Raw genomic sequence first — 25,772 nt, 5'->3', positions numbered from 1 at the left:
TCGGCATAACCTCGCCTGTGGGGAAGAGAGAGGTTGTTATACAAACCCTCAAGCTTTCATTGACTCTTAAAAATAGATGCTGAGAAGTTTCTGAATGCTTCTCTGGAAGATAAGAAATGTTAAAATCATTATATGCTCATTCGAAATATGGTCTGCCATTGATCGAAGCTAACAGAGTTTGCTATTTTTTTTTTTAGGCGAGGCAACCCTTGGTTGACCTCACAGATTGAAAGGACCTTGTCAGCTTACAATCTCTTTTATTTTTTATTTTTTTTTATTTTTTATTTTTTATTTTTTACGCCTACAGCACCTGCTGCTTGTTTTAAGGCGAAGCCAGGACACACACCTTGAGTGTAACGCTCAGCGCTGCTGTGTGTGAAAGGCATGAGTGCCGTGTCTTCCCTTGATTCGAACAAAGAAAGAGTTCCAACTATGAAAAAGAACCAAATAAAAAATGAGACTGGCCTCTTCTTGAAAAAAGGATGAATGTGTTTGTGAATTTAAGAATTAGTGCTCTAAAATAAATCCTTAAGGACTTTCAAATTTATCATATTTTCTGCATAACATGCCTAGAATTAAATTTAGCCCCTGTAATGTACAAATGTAACATAAAGAAAACACTTTAAGAAGAAGAAAATCATGTAAAATATCTAAAAAAAAAAATAAGTTTGATGGCGGTAAACTGCGGCTTGCGCTGTGGCCGTCTCACTTATCTTGGAGGTCTGTCCAGTTTTCCTCACTTGGCCACCACGGGCGGGGGCTCCAGACATTGTCTGTTGAGGAGCATTTCTCTCCAGAGAGAAGGATGGTTAGGTGACGACACTCTCCACACATTGAACTCTCGGGGGACATCTGCCAGTCATGTGCTCCGAACTATCAGCAGGGCAGGCATTTCAGGTGACACCAAACACCACAAGGGACCCTGGGCAGGGAAGTCTCCTGTGGGTCTGGCCATCCCAGAGTTTGACTTGACTTACGTAGAAGGCGGAAGGGAGGCCAAAGGTCGGTGGACTGGGACAATGTGAGTGATGACAGGAGGGGGCCACACGCGAGCCTTCCAGGCCGTGAGCTCCCCTGGCTCAGGGACCTGAGTCAAGTGAAATACCAGCTGTTTGCTTCTAGTTCTGATTTGCACTAATTAATTAGATTATGTATATTTTTCTTTCATCCACGGTGTCAAGTAATAATAATTTTAAAAATAGTTATAGGAGACAATTATTGAGTACTTATGCTGTGCTTTAGTCAATTTTGAAATTTCTTCTCCTAACCATCATATTATCGTATTTCGTATAAAGAAACTACGGCTGAGAGCTGAGTAATTGTGCAGGATGAAACAGCGGTGCGCATAATGAAACTGAGATTTGAACCCATATCTTTCGGATTCCGAAGACCACAAAATTAAATGTGGTGATTTCAGTTCAGAGTTTATAAAAATAGAGCTATTTATGGCCCTTTGGTTCCAAACTCAACCCAAGCCCAGCCTCTGACAACTCGCTCAGAACCGCCGTGTCCAGGTGGACGTCACTGTGTCCGGTGCACACGTCCTCACAGCGGAAACACAGTTGTCCAGGCTCTGGAGTCTGCCCACACCCTGGCAAGTGAACAAAATACTGACAACCCAATTCTTACAAATGAAGAAAATCCCGCAAAAGGAGAAAAGTGATCATCTGCCGTGGAACATTCACTAACATCCAGTTTATTCCCCGACTGTAATAAAAGCTGAAAGTTGGTGACAGATGCGGCCGTCTTTCCGCAGAGGGCTTTTCCATCCCGCGGGCACCCTGTCGGGTGACAGCATGTTACCGGTGAGTTGACACCTCTCGTGTATCTGTTCGTCAGTGTATTATTAGGACACTGTTTATTTAGAATCAATTAGGGGGAAAATAGGGCCATTTTGTCTGAAATGTTTTCTGAAGCATCTCCAAATCCTCACATGTTTTTAGCAGAGTAATCATCTCTGCAGTAGGATATCGCCAGCCACCAAGACGTATGTCATCATGTGACAGACTCAGAGTCTCTAACCTGCTCAGTAAGGTGAGTTACGGGTTCATTTTTCTCCTCATTCCACCGAATCTCCTGCTGCCCGCCGTGAACACAGAAGTGTTCGTACTTTCTGATGCCGCTTCTGAGATCCAGGGCCTGGGAGCGTTTACCCCAAGAAGTTCACCTATCAATGTCTTTCTCTCCAGCAAGACTTTGCTCTCACTCACCCCACGGCAGCTGCTGCCACTCCAATGCTTGCCGGGAGGCGTGTGTCCTGAGTTTTGGATCTCTCTAGATCCGCCTCCAAACCTGTAGAATCTGTCCAGCTCTCCCTCTCGTCTTCAACAGGAGACGATCCAGTGACTGAGGCCAGGGGTCAAAGGGCAAACGTTTCAGGCTTCGTGGGCGCACAGTCCTGTCACACCACCCACCTCCTGTGGCATGAAAGCACCGCAGACAACAACGAGTGAGTGCAGCTGTGTTTCCATTAACTTTTATTCACGTCAGGCATTGGGCCACGTTTGGACCATGGGCCACAGTGGGCCACTCTCAGTCTAGGTGATCTCACCAAGGCCCCACTTTTGACCTTGTCATGGTTTCAGTTGGGTACCCTCACCTATGGGTCCCCTCACCTATGGGTCCCTTGAGAAATAAACTGTGTTTCATATTTCTTTGGCATCTTTCTCAGGCCGACACCCATCTGGGCCCGTGACATCTGCTTCGTACACCCTTTAAGTGCCTGGGAGAAAGCGTGATGTGGGACACTGTCGGGCCTCTGCTGGAGTCTGGGCTGAGAAAACTTTGTGCGAAGTGAAATTGTGCTTTAAAATTGTAGTGCGAGAGCTTTTTCAAGTTTCTTCAAAGCTCAGGAAGAGGAATTCTCGAGGAGTAATTGTGCTTTCGGTTTGAACCAATTCAATTACAAAAAGAAAAAGTAGGCATTAAAATATGCCATAAAGGATTCTTATTTAAAGGTGTGAACGCACATATTCAACTGTCCACCTTCATCACGTGGAGTTGATAGGTTCTGAGAGTTATCTTGATTTCCTGTAATTGTACTTTGCAGACATCATTTCTTAAGACTGAAATGCTTTTAGAACTACTTGATACTGCTTTTAGCAGTATCATTTCTTAAGACTGAAATGCTTTTAGAACTACTTGACGCGTGTGAGTGTCTGTGCCTCTCTCCTCAGAGAAATGCAGTGATTAAGAACAAAGCACTGAAAAGGCGTCCGGGCAAAAAAATGAGAAAGAAAACATGCAGTTAGCACGTCGATGTGCAATGTTTGAAATGGGGGCAGATAAAGTGGGTAAAATGATATCACTTTGAATTTAAAAAGAAAACATCCTTAAGACTTAAAAGCATTGAGCTCAGCTGAGTATTTGAAATGTTTATCTCAATAAAAGTGATGATAATGCATTGGAAGCTCTTGAATTAATATGAGTCAGTTTTTCTTGTCATGAGTAATGAGCTAGAGCACCGGCTTAAAACCAAACCCATTTCCAGATGCTTGAATTCTCACTGTTTACCTTAATTTGTTTTTACTTAGTTTTGCTAGTTCTCCCTGTTAGTTTAAAATAAAGCTATTGAAAATGCTGGAAGTGCTGTTGTTTTTTTTAAAAAATGGTTCTTTTTCTTTCGGCTATGAAAATGGAAACCGTTTGGGAATAAGTAACGTCTGGCATTGGTTAGGGGTTCAGTGCCCGCGCTGGCACGAGGTGCAACCCTTCCATAGAAGGGCAAAGCCGAGGCCTTGCAAAAAACACTGACTCTCACCCGGAATAGTTGATTCCAGGCCCGTGTCCTGAGACTGAGGCCACTTGTTTTGATGGCAGCACTGTGCACCCACAAACGCCAGGTGCAGGCCACTTCCTGGTAACCTCACCTCTCACCTGCCATGAGGGCACTGAACGCCCAACCGGACTTGCAGATTTTTTTGTGTTATAGAACATTTCAAATTAGGCACGTGAGGATCAGCCTAGAGTTTGTTCATATTTTACTGAAGAGCAGGATTTTCTCTGGTTTTGCGGTGACTTACATCTGGATTTAATAAATGTGATTAAACAAAGTCTTCCTCAGGGAATAGTAAAGTACATCAAAGAGGACATTTAATTGAGTAGTTGGTTTGGATCCCAGCCAGCAGGTGTCAGTGACATTGAATATTTTAAGAAAAGACAGATGGTACATCTAGTACATCATGACCTCTCAACCAATAGTGCTGGCTCACTGATGCTAGGGAGTGGACAAGGTGGTGCCCAGGGTGACCATGCATACCGCTGGGCACCGAGGATCTCCCACAGACATGGACAGTTCCGATAGAACGTTTTCCAGATTCTCAATGCCCACATGTTGCCTACAGCCTTGATCTAAGTGCAGACCGTCCACGCTAAGGGCCAGTGCAAAACATGAGTCTAGGTCTAGGAAAGTGACTTAGGCGACCTAGAGACAAGTCCTGTGCTGGTCAGATGGTTTCAAAGTCTTTGCTTTCAACAAAATTGAATAAGGATCATTCAGGTCTTCAGCTCACCATTAAAATTAATTTGTGTCAATAACTCATTATGCAAAACAAGCACTTACGGAGTTAAGAAAATATAGTGATATTGCTATAACGTTTTTTTTCTATTTGCATCTACTTATTTATGCGGATAAGATTTCTTAGCATTTACATTTATAAAAATGAAAAGTAGGAATAGACCTGGTCCTGGATCCTATCACATTTCAACAATAAGTATTATTTATCCAAAGATAAACTAATTATGGGGAGAGTCCCATTTACCTCATGAAGAGAGGCAATTTCATTAACTTTTTTTAGTTGGATACTTATGTTTTGATCAACTTTTGATCAATTGTGTACTACTAATAATTATAATTATAACTCAATCCAGAAGATATTCTTTAATATTTAGAACCTATGGCACCAGGGAATTTCTGGAAAAATATTAATTTCAACTTATATACAATAATTGATCAATAAAGGACTGTACAGCATAAAAATATTACATTAAGATAAAACCGTGGAAATGTAAAAAAGAATTCAAAAGGAATGAGGCTTCATGTAAATGTTCCATCTGTTAAAAATGGACTTGTTCATGTGTTTTTAACTGAACATGATGGTAGGTATCGAACTGCTAGTGTATTTAGATTTCATTGGTAACATTTAAAAGAATGGTATAACAGTTTTATTTTAAAATGTCAACTTTTAAAGTGAGCTGGAAATTACATCCTTTATAGGTACTTATAATAAATTTTAGCTATCAATTTAAAAGTATGCAAGAGAATGCATAATACAATTTTTTCTTCTTGTGTAAACAAACGCATGTTTGAAGCTCACTAGTTTCATGCCTGATTTAAAATGTTCTGTTATATAAACATCCTGGAGTGACATCAGCAAAAGTGGTGGAGTAAGGACCTCCGAAAACCCTCTTCTCCACAACGACTAGCAAACACTGGCAGAACCATCAGAATCCACATTATCAGAGCTGTGGGAATTACCAAAGGCTTGCAGCAATCCGGGGAACTGTCGCTGAAGGAAAAGGGCTGAACCTCATGAGAACAGCCGGTTTCATGGGATTTTGCTTGTCTTAGTCCCATGTCCACTCTCCAGCTACATGGTGGCCTCAAAAACTTACAATGTGCATACACGATGAGAACTAGCAACGTGGAAGCCACTGGAGTGAGTGAACAGAGCTGGCACTCAGTCAAGCGTCATTCCCAAAGAACTGTGATTATTTGAGCTGTGTAGATGTTTTCTGCAAGGCCCCTCTGACGAAACTATCTGTATTTGACCTGGCTAGGAGCTTGGCCAGTGTGAAAAGCCTTTTCCTCAGGGATACTTGTTAAAAACAATTACAGACAGGTTTTTTTTAACTTCACAGCTGCCTGAGGTCATGGGTAACAGCTGGGCCAATGGCGGGCTGCGGACAGGAAGCGTAAAGAGAACAGGTGGGCATGGGTGCCCACGGGGCTCTGTAAAGCTCTGACATTGCTGGGAATCTTGGAAGCCCCATGCATGGACCGTGCATGTGCGCCGGGAGGACCCGGGAAGACCCTTAGCTCTCACCTCTGTCTGACCTTGAGGCTCTGAGCAAGCAGGAAGTGCAAGCTCAGGCAGAGCTGTCACTGGTGACTGTTGAGGGTGTGCCTGGCACTCATACAGACCCATCAGCAAAGCCTGGGAGACTTATTGTTTCCAGGAATTTAAGGAAATTGGTTCAGTCATTACCTGACCACTAAACTAACTGAGCAGAGACTTCACTGGCCACACATGACAAAGAAGATAGATTTTACAGAATTAGTTCAGAAAAGTCACTAAGAAGCGAATCACAACTACTACAAAAACAGCGAGGACGACAAAGGAACCCTGGGGAAGGGGCGAATCTGACTCCGGTGTTTCCATGTTATATTATTTAAAGGTCTGTTTTCAACAAAAAAATTCTAAAAAATGCAAAGAAACAAGAAGGTGTGGCCCATACACATGGAAAAGCAACAGAAATGCCCCAAGGAGCTCACACAATGGACTTAATAGCCATCTTGCTTGGGTATAACCACTTGGCTATCATCGCTAGCCAAGTGATTATAACACTTTTAATCAGTTGTTATAAATACAAAGCAAGAAAGAAAACCTGCCTATAGAGCTAAAGGAAAGTGAGGAACAATGTCCCACTGAATGGAGATCGGAGTTGAGAATAGATTGTGTAAAACCCTCCAACAGAAACTCCGAAGTGGGAAAGGACAGTCCCTGCGATGAAAGGGATCCCCGCCCCGCACAGAACCCTCCCGATCCGGGGCTGCTTCACCTCCAGCTCCTCCGTCAGGAGTCTGCTTCCTGGGATATGACCTCTTTTGCAGTGTGAAATTCTCAGAAGACCGAGCTGCTATCAGTCGGCCGGCCTTCTCGTGGGGGCACAGAGCCTCGGGCAGGTGGGGCACAGGGCAGAGCAGAGGGAAAGCTCTCGGCAGCTCTCGGCACTTCCTCGGCGCTGCCCCGCGCTCAAGACTCTTGGCTCTGAAATTTTAGGTATAATTGGCTAACGCCTCAAGCCAGGAAAAGGAAGGCATGTGTGGGAATCCACAGACACTAGTGAACTGAGCGATAATGTGGGAAATCACCACAAGGGATGACCGCTGCAGGTGATGGGGAAGGAGCTAGTTGGACGGAAACTATTGTCACTGACCCTAACAGCTCAAATTTAACTCTGTTAGTGTGAAGTAAACACAAGTAGAACAGACATTCATACTGAGTCCTCTTTCTCAAACATAAAATGAAACAACTATTTAAAGTTCCCAGGTATAAGAGCTTCCAGGGAAGGTGACACAGCAGGTGGACGCTGTGCCGCCTCCTCCCATGACCACATCAAAATCGCAGCTAACTACAGAGCACTGTCATTGGGATTCACCTGAGGTCTGGATGAACAGAAGTCCTAAAACTGGGGACACACAGAAGAGGCCACCTTGAGACTGGTAGGAGGGGTGAGGTGCTGAATGGGCTGGTCCCGCACCCACGGGTGGTGGCTGAGAATCAGGAGGGATGTCTCAGCTGCAGAGGTCCACCTGGAGGAGCGAGGGGTCCCAGCCCCACAGTAGGCTCCCCAGGCCGGGGTTCCAGTGCCAGGAAGAGAAGTCCCCACAACCTCTGGCTGTGAAAACCAGCAGGGACGGTGGCTGAGTGAGAGGAGGGCTGCGGGAAGCGAAGACTTTCCTCTTAAAGGGCCCAGATGGACTCACCGCAGACAGACTCGCTCGCTCTGAGCTCCAGCTCGGGGGCAGCTGCTCCAGGAGCGTCAGGGACACTTGGGAAGGAACTGAGTTGTGTGGCTTCAGGGTGAGGGCTGGAGGGGCAGCTTCCTTCCAGACAGAAGTGCTGACAGAGGCCACTTTACCTTTGTTGAGCCCTGCCCGCTCCCAGCATGCAAACGCAGATGCAGGCACAGGCACAGGCAGCCACCAAGTCTGAGTCTCCACCAACCTGGTTAACATTGGTTGCCCTGCCCAGGTGATTCCCTGAGGCCCCACCCCTCCCAACATGTGGGCCCACCCACGCCGCCTCTAGTGGATTTTCCATACAAATGGCCTGTCTTGGCTCATGCTGTAGACTTTCCTAAAGGGGTGAGGAGGAGCAGGAAGGCCAAAGCCTGTCTGGGAAGAGACTTTCTCACAGTTACAGCCCCTGGCTTTTGTTTTTCTCCATTTGAAAGATCTTTCAAAGCCAAGGCCCTTTGCCACCATGACTTGAACTTGAGTATATCACATGCCGCACACCATAAATCTTCGTATGATCCCTACAAACACTTTGGGCCGAATATTTAAAATAGCTGCTTTTAATCAGGTAAAAACATTTGAGCCGTGTAGGCATCTTTCACATCCTTGTGTGAGGCAACATTACATATTACAGTGGATATATCATTTTAAATAAGATCTTCAAATTTATCATTCCCTCTTAGAGGGTCCCCAAACTTCAAACTCCACAGCCAGAGTTGGGGTGCATTCATGGCTCTGCTACTCTCAGCTGGGCCCTAGTTTCCTCATCATAAAATGGAGATCATAGTGCCTATCCCACAAAGTCTTTCTGAGGATTAAATGAGAAATATATTTAAATCGTTGGAAGGTAACCCAACACGTGGGAAGTCCTCAGTACGAGTTCACCATTATGCTTTTTGAAGGGGAAGCTGCGTCTGGGCAGTGTGAGCGGGCCCACGGGCGGCAACGAGGGGCTTGCGCCTGGGGCTGGGGAGCTCGGATTAAAAACCTTTTCTCGAGTCTATATTTTTATTGCTATTTTCGTGAATAGTTCCCCTCGACCTTCAAAATAAAAATTAATGTTGCCCTTCAGGCATATAGTTTGTTACTCTGTTTTCTTGGCAGGAAGGTAACTGCTGTCCTGTGTGACGTCCCACCCAGCCCCAGCCCACAGCCCCAGCTCAATGCCTCGCATAAACCGTGCGCCAAAAATTAAGTGGGTTCATAAAGGCTGTGGTCTGCTGGACTAAAAAGCTTCAATCTTTAAGGGCTTTCTAATCCACCGAGGGTATTCCTAGAAGGTAAACAATAAGGAAATCACTTTCCTTTTTATTTTCAGTGATTTTAGATTCCATTCTAAGGATTAGAAACTGTTTTTAGTCAAATTTTATGTTTCCAAGCTGTCCATTTCAGCCAGTTTCCCGTAGAACAGCCTGGCTCAGTCAGTCCGGGCTGTTAGGGCAGCATTCCGCAGACTGGGTGGCCCGTAAACACAGTGCTGGAGGCCAGAAAGGCCAGGAGCCGGACACCACACCACTGCTGGGGCCGCCTTCCCGGCCCCTCACCCTGCGTTGCAACCCACGTGGCAGAGGGGGCTGGGTCTCTCCAGGGCCTATCACAGGAGGGCTTCCCCTCATGCCCTCTCCAGCCCCCAAAGGCCCCACCCTCCTAAGACCTTAGCCTTTGGGCCTAGGAGTCTCACCTACAAAAATTAAGGAGTATGAGTTTGGGGAGGACTCAGCCTAATCCGTGAAGCAAACTAGAAAGGCCGCAGCTTTGCCTGTAGCAGAAGACCTACCTGGGTCCCTTGACCTTCCTGACACGCAGCACCCTCTGGGTGGCAGTGGCTTCAAGCCCGCAGTAATGTCCTTGTCTTTCAGCAGGTGGCTCAGCTGCAAAGTGGTGGGTTTGTTTTCACCGTCGTATCTCAGTGTTATGACTTGGCGACTGAGTGAGCAGAGACTAGGCTGCCAGTGTCCACGTGCAGTTATTCCTGTTGTCTTAAAAGTCAGAGCAAAGGAATTGCGTATGTGAGTGATAAATGAGCATGACACTCATGTGGTATCACCACACTTGTGCATGGCTGGGACCCTGGCTCAGAGTTCCCACGGCCGGTAGCAGCCTCGGAAGTCACCGAGAGCTCGGGACCCGATGGTTCAAAGCCTCAGCAACTGAATGAATTGGTAGTTGGGAAACTTCAAGAGACTGGAAAGTGTATGGTGAGTAAAGCTAAGTTTTGTTTCCTTTTTGTGGGCCATTTTCTTGGCTACATCTTAAAACTCCCTTTGTGTGTTTTGGGACACTCTTGCTACCGGTTTATGTGATGCTTTGTTACACATATCGGTATTTCTCTGATTTTAAAACTACGGATGAGTACTTCCTGATTAATTTCCTCTTTTTAAAAGTCACCCTCGTGTTTATCTGACAGCTTCACTTTCTCAAGGGATGAGCAATACTCCAGCTAAACCAAATCCTCTGGAGACAAAGTAAACCCGAAGCTTTGCTCTACAGGCGTAGGAGTTCGTGACGTGGAACTGTCCAGGGACCATAGCCTGTCAAGGTCAGCGGAACCCGGCAAATCAGTGGGGGGCAAATGTTTCCTTCACAAATGACAAAACCAAGCGAGGACAGGGCGGCCCCCGGCTCCCAGCCAGCTCGAACCCACGTCTTCCCACTCCCCATGGCATCCTTTCACTTTTCATTAGAGGGACCAAACGATCCCCAAACCGAAGTCTACAAATCTTAAAGTTTTCTCTACGTTTTAATAAATAAAGATTTTGTGTATTAGGAAGTGACATCCTTCTTCTACAAATGTATTTTGTTTACTGGAGTATATATTCAAGAATATCTGATAAAAATCCCAGAGAATAGGTTATGACAAGCACAGTTCATTGGAAATCTCTATGTTTAGTCATAAAAAAATAGATCTGACTATGTTGAATTTGGGTGCATCTAAATAAATAACTAATAATAAGTAGAATATACTTTTGCAAGTGCTGATCTAGATGAGATTTTTAAATTCCATTCCAGTGCTATGATTTCTTATATCCACCAGATATATTCAGTCATCACAAAAAAAATAAAAATAAAAAAAATAAAGCTCTGAGCAGTCACGAAGCGATGGCATTACCGGTATTTTTTAGAGTATCTTTCCTGTTTTGTCAGCTGCTCTATCTTGAATTACATGGGTTCTGAAAGGACCAGAACTTGAGGGACTTCTAACCTGACACGCGTGGTCATGCTGAAGCACAGTGAGGGGTCCCTGCTGGCAGCAGTGCATCCAAATCTCCTCTTGTAAATTAGATTGTGCCCCTTATTTGTGGGGAAGAGCTTTGAGAATATACTCAGGGTATGATCTTGCAGCATAACTGTAAATCTGATTAACAAAATAAATCAAACGGTTGTAAATTATTTATGAGATGCTTAACCTGTGTCTAGGGACAAGAGAAACAGCCAGGGTGGTTGTGGAAGCAAACGGCCTCACTTAGAAGCCACCCAGAACATTCTTCATCTCAGACCAGATCTGAGATTTTTAAAATACTGAGCAGGGTTTTTTTCACACTGCTGAAGTAGCTTATACTTGACTTTTCATTATTCTTTTCTAAAACGGTTTACTCACCATAATGAATTATTCCTAACGCCAGTTCAGCTCTCAGATGTGCCCGAGGGGCTTGAAGTGAGCAGCTCTGACACAGCGGCACAAGCTTCCTCTCCTCCCCGCCGAGCTCCAGTGTGCTCATTCCATGAGCCATCATTGAGCGCCTTCTGTGTGCCGCGCATTCCTGGGTTGGCCAATCCTCACCCTCCTGGAAGTTCCATGTCCTCCATCCCCCCCTTAACTGTTGACATTTATAGATCTCTGCGTCACACACTGTCCTCATGTCATGCTGTCCATTTCCATGACCAATTCCATCACAGTGCCGATAGCCCTCAAATACACATCCCCTGCCTTGAACTTCAGAACCATATGTCCCATTATACTTGGATTTACCTAGTTGAAGTCCTTTCAAATTTAACAAACCTCCCTGAAAAGAACTCACAATCAAAAACATACTCCTGCTTCTTGTACTGTATGTCCTATTTGGTGTCTCTGCCAAGCACCTAATCATCCCTGTCCTGAAACTGTGTGGTCATCTGACTTCTCCGCATCTTTCTCCTTAACATTCAATCAATCATCAGAGGCGAATTTTTACTTTTGAATATTTCTTAATCTGTTCCCTTTTCCCTTTCCTCACCACCACGTCGTTAGTCCAGACCTCATCGTCTCTCCAGTGGATATCGGCTTCCAGTAGATCGTGTCCCTCTAGTCTGGTGTCAAGCTGGTCACACTGTGGCGATTGGACTGGATGAGAGAGGGACAGGAAGCAGAGAGATCAGTGAGAAGACTGGTGAGAGGTGGTGCTGGCCTGAGCTGAGCGGGGACCGTGAGTGTGGAGAGGAGCAGGGGTATGAAGACCAGAGGGGGGCTGTGGTTAGTGCTGTCCTGAGGAGAAAGCTGGCACAGATGCCAGAGTTAGCACTTAGGGGGACTTTAGCTATTTAGACACTGATAGGAGAGCTTGTTATGCTAAAAAGAGACTTTTTGCTAAATTCTGGATTTATCCAGCCCTAGAAGGTACAGGAAGAACTAAAGGGAAGAGTGAGGGAGAGTGCTGACCATCTGACAGATGAGGAAACTGAGTTTCCATTACTTTACCTGAAGTCACACAGCTAGTAGGTGGTGGGGCCAGAAGTCAGCTCTGTGCCTGTTTGAGGCTCAGACACTCCCCCAAAAGTAAACTGCCATCCTCAACTCCATTCTGAGCAGCTCTTGTCAGTTGAGACCTCAGAGGAAGGGAATATGGGCAGAAACAGGCTGGCGCTCTGGGTTGAAGAAGAACAGATTTTAAAAGGACAGAGGATGCCCGAGAGTAGAAGTGGGGAAGTCGTCATTGTAGGAATCTGGTGCTGGTTGTCCTCCTGTGAGGTGCTGGGCCACCTTCTTCCTCTCCACCTGTTCCCACCCCCAGCTGCCTGTCCAAGTCCCACAACAAAAAACAGCTTGGGTGAATGCATGGCAAGCTGGACCATTAGATTATATGCAGATTTTCTCCAAATAAAGTGACCAAGATTCAACCCAAAGCTGCAAAGGCTATTTTGATTATTGTCTTTGTCCAAGATCCTGTGTAAGTGCAGTGTCCTGGACTCTGAACTGTGTTAGAATCAGGCTTCAGTTGAAATATCTGTAAAATGGAGGTAATAATTTTCCTGCCTCATCTAATGAATGGAAGCAGTAGGTCATATGAGACATGTGAGGGCCTAAAACAGGCTTTATCTCAAAGTAAGCTTAGTACCAGGGGTCTAGATTCTCATTATAATGAGTGGGCAGAGCCCTTAAAGCAGGAAAATGCTCTTTCCTGCTGCTATCTTGTGTGCATTTTGGAAATAACATCCCAGTGTGTCATGAAAGTTATTCTCTATTGCCATCTCGTAGGCATCTCCTGAATAACGCCTGAGTGTATGTCATCTAAAACATTATCCTTTGCTGCCATCTCGTGTGCATCTCTAGAATAACACCCGAGTGTATAAAATTATGAAAAGTTATTGTCTGCTGTCATCTTGTGGGCATATTGGGAATAACACCTGTGTATTTGTCATCATGGAAAGTTATTCTTTGCTGTTATCTTGTGTACAGCTCAGGAATAACACCCAAGTGACTGTCATAAAAAGTTATTCTGTGTTGCCATCTTGTTGGCTTATCCTGAATAACACCTGAGTGTATGTCGTTATGAAAAGTTATTCTCTGCTGCCAGCTTGTAGGCATTTTGAAAATAACATGCAATTCTATGTCATCTTAAAAATTTATTTTCTGCTGCCATCTGGTGGGCATTTTTGGAATAACACTGGAGTGTAGGTTGTCGTGAAAATTCATCTGCTGCTGCCATACGGTGGGCTTTTGGGGAATACCACTAGACTGCATATGATGTGTAGTAATTTTTCTTACTATATAATGTTCATTTTGAAAATGACATCCAAGGGTAGGTCGTTATAAAATTTTTTCTCTGCTGCCATTTCATGTGCATCTTGGGAATAATACTAGAATGCGTGTCATGAAAAATTATTCTCTGCTGCCATCTTGAGGGCATTTTGAAAATAACACCCAGGGGTCTGTTATCATGAAAAGTTATTTTCTGCTCCGATCTGGTGCGCATTTTGGGAATAACACCAGAGTGCATGTCATGAAAAGGTATTTATGCTGCTATCTCATGGGTATTTTGAAAATAACACCCAAAGGCATGTCGTTATGAAAAAATTTGCTGCCATTTTGTGTTCATCATGGGAAAAAAAAACCAGGAATGCATTTATGTGGTTATTTTCTGCTGCCATCTTGTGGGCATTTTGATATGTATGTCATCATATAAATTTATTTTTTTCTGCCGTCTGATGGGCATTTTAGGAATAACAGCTGAGTGTATGCCATCAAGAAAATTTACTTTCTGCCCCCATCTAGTGTGCATCTTGCGAATAACACGTGTAAATAATAAAATTTATCCTTTGCTGTCATCTGGTGGGCATTTTAGGAATAACACATGAACATTTGTAATTATGAACATTTTCTCAGTGGCCATCTGGTTGGCATCTGAGAATAACAGCAGAGTGCATGTCGTGAAAGTTATCAATGCTGCTATCTCATGGGCATTTTGAAAATAACACCCAAAGTCATGTCGTTATTAAAAGTTTTTCTCTGCTATCATTTCATGCATATCTTGAGAAAAACATAAGAGTGCATGTCATGAAGGTATCCTCTGTCGACTTCTCATGGGCATTTTGAAAATAACACACAAGTGTACGTCCTCATAAAATTTGTTTTCTGCTGCCACCTGCTGGGCATTTGGGGAATAACACCCGAGTGCAGTTCATGATTATTTGTTCTCTGTTGCCATCTAGTGGGAATTTGGGGTATAACACAAGAATGCATGTCATGTAAAGTTATTTCTGCTGCTGTCTCTTGGGGATTTTGAAATAAACCCAAGGGTATATCTTTATTAAAAGTATTTCTCTGTCGCTATTTCGTATGCACCTTTGGAAGAACATAAGAGTGCATGTCATGAAAATTTATTCTTTGCTGTCATATTGTGGGTAGTTTTAAAAAAATGCAAGTATGTCATCAGTAAAATTTATTTTCTGCTGCCATCTGGTGGGCATTTGGGGAATAACACCAGGCTGCTTGTCATGAAAAGTTATTTCTGCAGCTATCTCGTGGGCGTTTTAAAAATAACACCCAAGGGCATGTTGTGATGTAAATGTTTGCTGTTATTTCCGGGTATATCTTGGAAAGAAACACAAGAGTCTATGTCATAAAAAGTTATTCTCTGCTGCCATCTCATATTGACAAAAAACACGTCATCATAAAAGATTTTCTTTTCTGCTGCCATCCGGTTGGCATTTTGTGAATAACACCCGAGTGTATGCCATCATGAAATTTATTTTCTGCCCTAAAGTAGTGTGCATCTTGCTAATGAACCAGAATGCAAGTAATAAAATATATTGGGAATAATACCATAGTGCATGTTATGAAAAGTTATTTCTGCTGCCACCTCCTGGGAATTTTGAAAATTACAATGAAGTTTATGTCATCATCATAATTTATTTTCTGCTGCTATAGGGTGGGTATTTGGGGAGTAACACCAGGTGTACACCATCATGAAAAATTATCTTCTGACCCAATCTAGTGCACACTCGCAAATAGCACAGTTCCTGTCATTAAAGGTTTTCTCTGCTACTCTCTCATGTGCATTTTGAAATGAACACCCAAGGGCATGTATTAATGTAAAGTTTGTCTGCGGCCGTTCTGTGTACATCTTTTGAAAAATACAGGAGTGCATGTCATGAAAAGTTACATTCTCCTGCCATGCCATGGGCAGTTTGAAAATAACACTTAAGTATATGTCATCATCAAAATTTATTTTCTGGTGCTTTCTGGGCATTTTGGGAACAACACAAGAGTATGTAATAAATACTTATTCTCTGCTGCCATCTGTTGGGCATTTTAGGACTAATACACGATTGTTTGTCATATTTATTAACTGATGCCATCTGGCACACATTTATGGAATAACACCACAATCCATGTCCCAATAAGTTATTCTGCTGCTATCTTGTATGCATTTTGAAAATAACACTCAAGGGACTGTTGTTATGAAGAGTTTTTCTCTGCCACCATTTCATGTGCATCTTGGGAAAAATGCAGGATTTCGTCATGAAAAGTTATCTCTGCTGCCATCTCATGGGCAATTTTGGAATAACATCGCAGTGCAGGTCATGAAAAGTTATTTCTGCTGTCACCTTCTGTGCTTTTTGAAAAAAAAACAAACATGCAGATGTATGTGTATGTGATGATAAAAATTTTTTTCCTGCCCTCGTCTAGTATGCATTCTGTGAATAACACCAGTGTAATAAAATTTACTCTTTTCAGCCATCTGATGGGCATTTTAGGAATGACACCTGTTTTCATCATGAATATTCATTCTCTGCTTCCATCTGGTATATATTTTGGAAATAACACCACATTGCTGGTCTTGAAAAGCTTTTTTCTGCTGCTATCTCGTGTGCATTTTAAAAATAACACCCAAATGTATATCGTTATGAAAACTTTTTCTCTGCTGCCATTTGGTGGGCATTTGGAAATAACACCAAGTTCATGTGATGAAAAGTTGTTTCTGCTCCAATCTCGTGATCATTTTGAAAGTAATACACAAGGGCATGTCTTTATGAAAAGTTTTTGTCTGCTGCCATTTTGTGTACATCTTAGGAAAAACACAGGAGTGCTTGTCATGAGTAGTTATGCTTTGCTGCCATCTCGTGGGCATTTTGAAAATAACACCCAAGGTCATCATCATGAAAATGTATTTTCTTCTGCCATCTGGTGGACATTTTGGGAATAACACCAAAATGTAGTTCATCATGAATATTCATGCTCTGATGCCATCATGTAGGTATTTTAAGGAAAACATCACCACTGCAGGTCATGAAAAGCTATTTCTGCTGCTATCTTGTGTGCGTTTTTAAACCAATACACAAGGTCGTGTCCTTACAAAAGTTTTTTCTGCTGCTTTTTTGTGTCCATCTTGAGAAAAACACAGGACTGCATATCATAAAAAGTTATTCTCTGCTGCCATACTGTGGACATTTTGGGAATAACACCAGAGCATAAGTAATAAAAGTTATTTTCTGCTGCCATCTGGTAGATATTTAAGGAATAACCACCCAGTGTTGATCATCATGAATAAACATTCTTTGCTGGCATCCTGTGGCCATTTGGGGAATAATAACAATATATTGCAAATCATCAAACATTTCTGCTGCTATCTCTCGTGCATTTAAAAAATAACACCAAGAGTATGTCTCTATGACGTTTTTCTCTGCTCCAATTTCTTGTAAATCTTGGATACAACACAGCAGTGCAAGTCATGAAATTTGTCTCTGCTGCCATCTCGTAGGTATTTAAAAAATTACACTAGGTGTATGTCATCCAAAATTTATTTTCTGTTGTCATTTGGTGGGCAATTTGGGAATATAACCTGAGTGTAGGTCATCATGAAAATTCATTTTCTCCTTCACTATCATGTGTGTCTTGGGAATTACACAAGAATACAAGTAAAAAAAAAATGTTTCTGATGGCATCTGGTGGTTATTTAGCAATAAACCCGAGTGTTGTCATCATGAATATTTCTTCTCTGCTGCCATCTGGTTGGCAATTTGGGAAGAATACCACAATACATGTCATAAACAATTATTTCAGCTGCTGTCCAGTGTGCATTTAAAAACATTTCCTAAGGGCATGTCATTATGAAAAGTTGTTCGCTGCCATTTCGTGTGCATCTTGAGAAAAACACAGGAGTGCATATCAGGAAATATCATTCTGTGCTGCCATCTTGTGGCCATATCAAAAATAATAAGCAAACGTATGTCATCCTAATTTTTTTTTGTGCTGCCATCCAGTGGGCATTTTGGGAATATAACCAGAGTGTATGCCATCATGAGAATATATTTCCCTCTCTCATCTCCATGCCTCTTGGAATTACACCAAACTGTAATTAAATGTTAATATCTGCTGCCGTCTAGTGGGCATTTTAGGAATAGCACTGAGTGTTTGACAATATATTTGTTCTCTGCTATCATCTGGTGGGCATTTTGTGTATGACAGATGAGTGCCTATAGTGCATGACATTGTGAAATTTTTATCTATGATGCCATTTCCTGTTAATCTTGGAATGAACACAGGAATTCCTGTCATAAAAAATTGTTTACTGCTGCCATCTTGTGGACATTTTGAAAATAATGACCACGTGTATGTCATCATAAAAATTTGTTTTCTGCTCCCCTCCTGTGGGAAATTTGGGATTAGCAACCGAATGTATGCCATCAAGAAAATATATTTTCTGCTCTCATTTACTGTGCATCTTGGAATAACACCCAAGTGTAAGTAATTAAATGTTATTCTCTGCTGTCATCTGGTGGGGACTTAGGGTATAACATCATAGTGCATGTCATGAAAAGTTATGTCTGCTATTCTCTTGTATGTATTTTAGAAATAACTCCTAAGGCCATGATGTTATGAAATTTTGCTCTGCTCCCATTTCTTGTGAATCTTGGGATGAATACAGGATTGCAATGCATGAAAAATTATTCTCTGCCGTCATCTCGTGGGCATTTCAAAAATAACAACCCAGTGTAGGTTATCATGAATATTCATCCTGTGCTGCCATCCTGTAGGCATTGTGGGCATAACACCCAAGTGTATGCCATCATGAAATTTTATTTTCTGCCCTCATCTACTGTATATCTTGTGAATAACATCAGAGTGTAAATAATAAAAAGTTCTTCGCTGATGCCATGTGTGCATTTTAAGAATAAAACTAGAGTATATGTAATAAAATTTTATTTCCTGCTGCCATCTGGTGGGCATTTTAGGAATAACACCAGAGTTTTTTCATCATGACTATTCATTCTCTGCTGCCATATGGTGAGCCTTTTGGGAAGAACGCCAGAGTGTAAGCAATAAAAAGTTATTCTCTCCTGACATCTAGTGTGCATTTAGAAAATAACAGCAGAGTGTAAGTAATCAAAAGTTATTTTCTGCTGCCATCTGGTAGTCATTTAAGGAATAATCCACCAGTGTTTGTTGTCAAGAATATTCATCCTTTGCTGCCATCCCGTGGGAATTTTGGAAATAACACCTCAGCGCAAAGCATGAAAACTTAGTTCTGTTACTGTCTGGTGTGCACTTGAAAAATAACACCCAAGGGCATGTTTGTATTAAATTTTTCTCTGCTGCCATTTCGTGTGAATCTTGGGAATAACAGAGGAATGCAGGTCAAGAGAATTGTTCTCTGCTGCCATCTCGTGGGCATTTTGAAAATTACATGTAGTTGTGTCATCAAAAAATTTATTTTCTCATTCCATCTAGTGGGCATTTTGAGAATAAATACTTAGTGTAGGTCATCATGAAAATTATTCTTCTGCCCCAATCTTGTGTGCACCTTGGGAATTATATCATAATGTAAGTAAAAAAGTTATTTTCTGCTGCTATCTTGTGGGTATTTTAGGAATAACACCCCAGTGTTATCATCATAAATATGCATTCTTTTTTGCCATCTGGTGTGCGTTTTGCGAAGAAGACCACAGCACATGTCATAAAGAATAATTTCAGCTGCTATCTCGTGTGCATTTTGAAAATGAGACCTAAGGGCATGTTGTTATGAAAAGTTGTTGTCTGTGGTCATTTAATGTGCATCTTGGGAAAACACAGAAGTGCATGTCATGAAAATTTATTTTCTGCTACCATCTCGTGCCATTTTGAAAATAACAAGCCAGCGTATGTCCTATAAAAATTCATTTTCTGCTGCCATACTGTGGGCATTTGGGGTATTACACCCGAGTGTATGCCGTCATGAAAATATATTTTCGGCTCTCATCCACAGTGCATCTTGGAATACCATCAGAGCGGAAGTAATAAAAAAAATTATTCTCTGCTGTCATCTGACGGGCATATTAGGAATAGCACCCATGTGTAGGTCATCATGAATATTCATTCTCTGCTGCGATCCGATCTATATTTTGGGAGTAACACCACAGTGTATGTCACGAAAACTTATTTCATGCTGTCTTTTGTGCTTTTAAAAAATAGCACCGAAGGGCATGTTGTTATGAAATTTTTATCTTCTATTTTGTATGGATATTGGGAATAACAGGAGTGTATTCCATGAAAAATTACCCTCTGCTGCCATCTCGTGTGCATTTTGGGAATAGCACCAGAGTGTAGGTCATGAAATGTGATTCGTTATCCTCTGCTGCCATCTCGTGTTCATTTTGGGAATGACAACCGAATATAGGTCATAAGTGTAGGTCATTATGAATACTCATTCTCTGTTGCCATCTGGTGGGCAATTTGGGAATAACATGACTGGGCTGCTCATAAAGTTATTTCTGCCGCTTTTTCATGTTCATTTTGAAAATAACATCCAGGGCATGTCATCATGAAGCGTTTTTCTCTGCTGCCATCTCGTGGGTATTTTGAAAATAGCACCCAAGTGTATGTCATAGTGAAAAACTTTTCATAAGAACAGGCCCTTGACTGTTATTTTCGAAATGCATACCAGATATCAGCAGAAATAAAGTGAGGGGTTATTCCAAATGCCCACCGAAAAATAAATTTTGAGGATGACTTGTGGTAGGGTGTTATTTCAAAATGTCCACGAGATGGCAGCAGAGTATAACTTTTCATGACATGTACTTCTGTGTTATTCCCAAGATTCACATCAAATAGCAGCAGAAAAATTTCATAACGATATACCCTGGGGTGTTTTTTTTTTTAAATTCCTATTAAATATAGCAGCAGAAACAAGTTTTCACTATGTACACTGTAATTTATGTACACAATAAATTTTAATGTCATCATTAAAATTTATTTCCTGTTGCCATCTGGTGGGTATTCGGGAATAACACCAGAGTGTATGAAATAAAAAAAGGCATTCTCTGCTGCCATCTGGTGGGAAATTTGAGAATAACATGACAGTGCTGCTCATAAAGTTATTTCTGCCGCTTTTTCATGTTCGTTTTTAAAATAACACCCAGAGCATGTCATAATGAAGAGTTTTTCTGTGCTGCCATCTCGTGGGTATTTTGGAAACAACACACAAGTGTATTTCATCATTATAATTTATTTCCTGCTGCCATCTTTGGGCATTGTGGGAATAACACCGAAATATGAAATAAAAAAGTTACTCTTTGCTGCCATCTGATGGACATTGTGTAGGTCACCGTAAATATTCATTATCTGCCTTCATCTATTGTGCATCTTGAGAATAACACGAGTGTAATAAAATTTATTCTTGCTGCCATCTGGTGGGCATTCAGGGAATAACAAGACAAGGCAGATCATAAAATGTTATTTCAGCCTCTTGGTAATGTGCATTCTGAAAATAAACACAAAGGAATTTCATTATAATCAACTTTTTGTCTACTGCCATTTCATTTGCATTGTGTAAAGACACAGGAGTGCACGTCATGAAGTTATTCTCTACTGCCCTTTAGTGGTCATTTTGAAAATAATACCCGGGTATATGTCAGCACAAAATCATTTTCTGATGCCATCTGCTGGTTATCTGGGAATAACACCACAGTGAATGCCATGAAAAAAAAAAAACTGCTGCTATCTCATGTGCATTTAAAAAATAACACCCTGGGGTATGTCATTATAATTTTTTTCTCTGGTGCCTTTTCAGGTTAAACTTGAGAATAACACAGGACTGCATGTAATGAGAAACTGTTCTCTGTTGCTATCTCTTGGAAATTTTGAAAATAACACGCAGGTGTATGTGAGCGTAAAAATTTATTTTCTGCTGCCATCTGCTGAGCATTTTGAGAATAACGCCACAGTGTGTCCCATGAAAAGTTATTGCTGCTGCTGTCGTGTGCCTTTAAAAATTACCACTCCAGCGTGTGTCTCTATAAATTTTTTTCTCTGTTGCCATTTCGTGTGAATCTTGGGAAAAACAAAAGTGTGTATGTCATGAAATTTGTTCGCTGCTGCCATCTGGAGGGCATTTTAGAAATAATATCTGAGTGTTTGTTATGAATACTCATCTGCTGCCATATGGTGAGCATTTTCGGAATACATCACAGCGCATGTCATAAAATGTAATTTTGTTGCTATCTCATGTGCATTCTGAAAATAAACTCCGTGGAATGTCATTATGAAGTTTTCTGATGCCATTTCGTGTGCATCTTGAGAAAAGCACAGGAGTGCTTGTCATGAAGTCATTCTCTGCTGTAGTCTTGTGGGCAATTTGGAAATAATATCCTACTGTAGATCATCTTGAACACTCCTTCCGTGCTGCCATCTGGTGGTTATATTGGGAATAACACCATAGCACACATCATAAACAGTTATTTCTTTCGTTATCTCATACAGTTAGAAAATGACACCCAAGGACATTTGGTTAAATAAAGTTCTTGTACATGGACATCTCGTGCGTATCTTGGAATAAACAAAAAAGTACATGTCATGAGAAATTATTCTCTGCTGCCGTCTGGTGGGCATTTGAAAATAACAGGCAAGTTTATATTAATATAAAAAGTTATTTGCTGCTCCCATCGGCTCGGCATTTTGGGGATAGCACAGGAATGCATGTCTTGAAAAGTTATTTCTGCTACTATCTTATGTGCATTTAAAAAATGACTCCCTAGGATATGTTGTTATAATGTTTTTTTCTGCTGCCATTTTGTGAGAATCTTGGGAACAACACAGCAGTGCGTGTCTTGAAATGTTCTCTGCTGCCATGTCTTGGGTATTATGAAAATACCAGTGTATTTCATAAAAATATTTTTTTCTGCAGCAATCCTGTGGGCATTTTGAGAATAACAGTGTGGATCATCATAAAAATTAATTTTCTGCTGCCATCAAGTGTATATTTTATTAATAACACCTGAGTGATCATGAATATTCATTCTCTACTGCCATATGGTGGCCATACAGGGTCTATGTCATTATAAAACTTACACTCTACTTCCATCTGGTGGTCTTTTGGGGAATAACACAGCGATGCATCTCATGAACAGTTATTTCTGCTGCTATTATATGCATTTCAAATTAGCACCCATGTGTATGTCATCATAAAAATTTATTTTCTGCAGCAGTGCAGGAGCGGGCGTCTCCGGCGCCCGGAATGCCAGGCTTGAGCTCTTGGGGCCGCATGAGCTCTTGGGGCGGCAGGCGACAGTCTCCTCCGCCTACAGCCATACCACCCTGAACGAGCCGGATTTCGTCTCAACTGGGAAGCTACGCAGGGTGGGGCCTGGTGAATACTTGGATGGGAGACCGCATGGGAATAGCGGGTGCTGTAGGCTTTTGCCGCCCGCCAGCCAGGGTGCCCCTGGACGCCCCACACCCGGGCGCTGCTCTCTCGCCCGCTGTCTCGGGGGTCCTGGGCTGGCGCACTAGCCCAAGGGCTTCTCCAACGTCCTCGCCCACCCTCACCTGCTCTCCTGCAGCCAGCCCTGTGCTGTTTCCTCTCTCCGCTCTGGGCCCTTCCCTTCCTGGGCTCCCCGGGGCTCAGCCCCAAGAACCGCCGTCTCTGACACACGCTGGGAGTGCGCTCGCATCCCTGAGACGCGGGAGCCTCCATCCCCACCCGCCCCGCCCCGCCGGAGGCCTCAAGTCTCAGCCCGCAGGCTTCTCCCCGCCCTTCTCACGGGACAGCCAGGTGCTCTCGGACCAGGCGCGAGTCTGCCCGGCACAGCCGAGGCGGGAAGCGGGACCCACCGGCCGCGTCAGAGAGGCTGAGACGCATGAGAGCGCGCGCGCGTGCGCGGCGAGAGCCCCTCTTGCTCGCGACAGGCCCACAGCGAGCGGCCACACACACACACACACACACGCACACGCGCGCGCACAGACACACACACTCGCACTCTCCAAGGAGCTCGTGCGTCTTTCCTTTCTGCGACGGTACCCCCGGCAGGACTCTGAGCACAACGAGACTCCCTGAGCCCCCAGCCTGTCCCGGGGTACAGGGCACTGGGCACGGGACACGAACCGCCTTCCTGCCCGAGCCCAGCCCCGGCACGACCACCCTCTGCTGTGGAAGCGGCCTCTTCAGGGCGGCCGCAGGGTCTCGGGGTCACAGTCGGGGTCCGGCTCTGTGCGTCGGTGCGCTCGTCTGCGTGTCCCGTCCCGCTCTCTGTGGGCGGGCACGGGCTCTCCTCTCTCGTCTCTCTCTCCGTCTCTGTCCCTTTCCTCCTCACTGTCTGTGTCTGACCGCAGCGAGCTCCCGCGGCCCTCCCCTTCCCCGGCGACCCCGTCCCGGTCCCCTCCTTCGTGGCTCTCACTGGGCCTCCCGCCCTGGCGACCTGTGTCCTCCTTGCTCCTTCCCTCGCTGTCACTCGCTCTGTCTCTGGTTTCTTTCTCCGTCTCTCTTGATGGAAAGAGTCGATGTGAAGGCGAGGGGCAGCGGACTGGGCGGGTCCCTGGTCCCGGTGCAGGGCGAGGGCTGCGTCCGTCCGAAGCGATGTCTCGGGGTGTGACCGGGGGCTCCGCGTGTGTCTCCGCAGGTCGGGCAGGGCTCGGGGTGGAGGGCAGGGGCGGAGTGCGTCTGCGTCAGGGCCGGAGCCCGAACTTAGCTGGGCCGCAGGTGCCTAGGTGCGCAGGTGGCCGAGAGGAAGGCGGACCACGCCAGGGCTGGCGTCCTGCTCAGCGGCCAAGACTGGGGAGAAGGGCTGCCGGGGGCCTGGGCAGTCGCAGGATGCGAGAGTGCCCACCCAGACCTCCGCACGGCGGGGAACCGGCCAAGGCGCGCGGGACCTTAGCTTGGCTGGCGCTCCCTGTCCGCCGACTTGCCAGCGGAACCCTGGCAACCTCCTCCCCCCAGCAGGAGTTGCGCTGCAGGCGCAGGCGTCTCCGGCGCCCCGGAGGCCAGGCTCCAGCTCTTAGGGCGGCAGGCGACATCCTCTCGCGTCTACGGCCATACCACCCTGAACGCGCCCGATCTCGTCTGATCTCGGAAGCTAAGCAGGGTCGGGCCTGGTTAGTACTTGGATGGGAGACCGCCTGGGAATACCGGGTGCTGTAGGCTTTTGCCGCCCCCTTTTTTTTCTGCACTGAAGCCAGTGTGCCCCTAGACGCCCGCGGTCCCTGCTCATTCCCTGGCAGGCTGCCTCGGGGGTCCTGGGCAGCCGCCCGAGCCCCAGGGCTGCATGAACGGCCATGCACCCCTCGCCACCGCTCGCCTCCACCTGCGCTCCTGCAGCTTCTGGGCTCTTTTCTCTCTCTACTTGGGGCCTTTCACGTCCCTGGCTCCGCGGGACCGAGCCCCAAGGGCCGAGGGCTCTGGGCAGAGGGCGAGGTCTCGGGCTGAAGCGTTGCCTGGTGGTGTGGCCGGCATCTCCGCGTGGTTTTGGGCAAGTCGGGCTCGGCCACGGCGGGGAGCGCAGGGGAGGGGTGGGTCTGGGTCAGGGCCGGGCCGGGACGTGGCAAGGCCGTACCTGCCTAGGTGCCCAGGTGGCCGAGAGGATGGTGGGTGACGCCCGGGTCGGGGTCTTGCCGAGCACCAAGACTGGGGAGGCGGGTGGCCCGGGGCCTGGGCAGTCCTAGGATGCGAGAGCGCCCCCCCAGACCTTCGGCACGGCCGGCGCCCGGCCAAGGCCCGGGATGAAGGGGCGAGGCGGGCGCGCGCTCTCCCGGCCCCCCCAAGCCCTGCGCGCCGCGTTCGGGACTTCGGAGCGCGGGTAGCTCCTGCCCGGCGAGGGGTCTGCACCGCCTCATCTCTCTCGCCAGCGCGGCGGCGCGGGGGGGTGACGCCTCCCGACTGGGGCGCGGGCAGCTGAGGCGAGCGCTCATCCACGCCGGCCACGGCCATGGCTGCCGCTCCCGCCCCCGCCCCCGCTGCGGCTCTGGCCGGTGTTGCGGAGGCCGACTGCCAGTCAAGGCGGGCCGGGACAGGGGAGGGGACAGGGGCTCGGCGGGGAGGGCACAGGGGGAGGAGACAGGGGAGGGGGGAAGCGAGGGGCGCAGTGG

The 25,772-nt window shown here is 45.0% G+C and overlaps 1 non-coding gene and 1 pseudogene across 1 annotated transcript; both read left to right on the top strand.

The window, feature by feature from the left end:
- The first annotated feature begins 22,991 nt into the window (after positions 1–22,991).
- On the top strand, positions 22,992–23,110 carry LOC120582186 (uncharacterized; annotated as a pseudogene).
- A 1,602-nt stretch (positions 23,111–24,712) lies between these two features.
- Positions 24,713–24,831, top strand: LOC120582170 (5S ribosomal RNA). The gene has a single exon (XR_005647483.1). It is a non-coding gene; the product is annotated as a 5S ribosomal RNA (ribosomal RNA).
- Positions 24,832–25,772: the final 941 nt, after the last annotated feature.

Source organism: Pteropus medius, unplaced genomic scaffold (assembly GCF_902729225.1).
Source record: "Pteropus medius unplaced genomic scaffold, Ma_sr-lr_union100, whole genome shotgun sequence".
In the NCBI taxonomy this organism is placed as follows: Eukaryota; Metazoa; Chordata; class Mammalia; order Chiroptera; family Pteropodidae; genus Pteropus; species Pteropus medius.
Note: the sequence above shows the minus strand (reverse complement) of the source record. Positions and strands in the feature narration are given on the sequence as shown.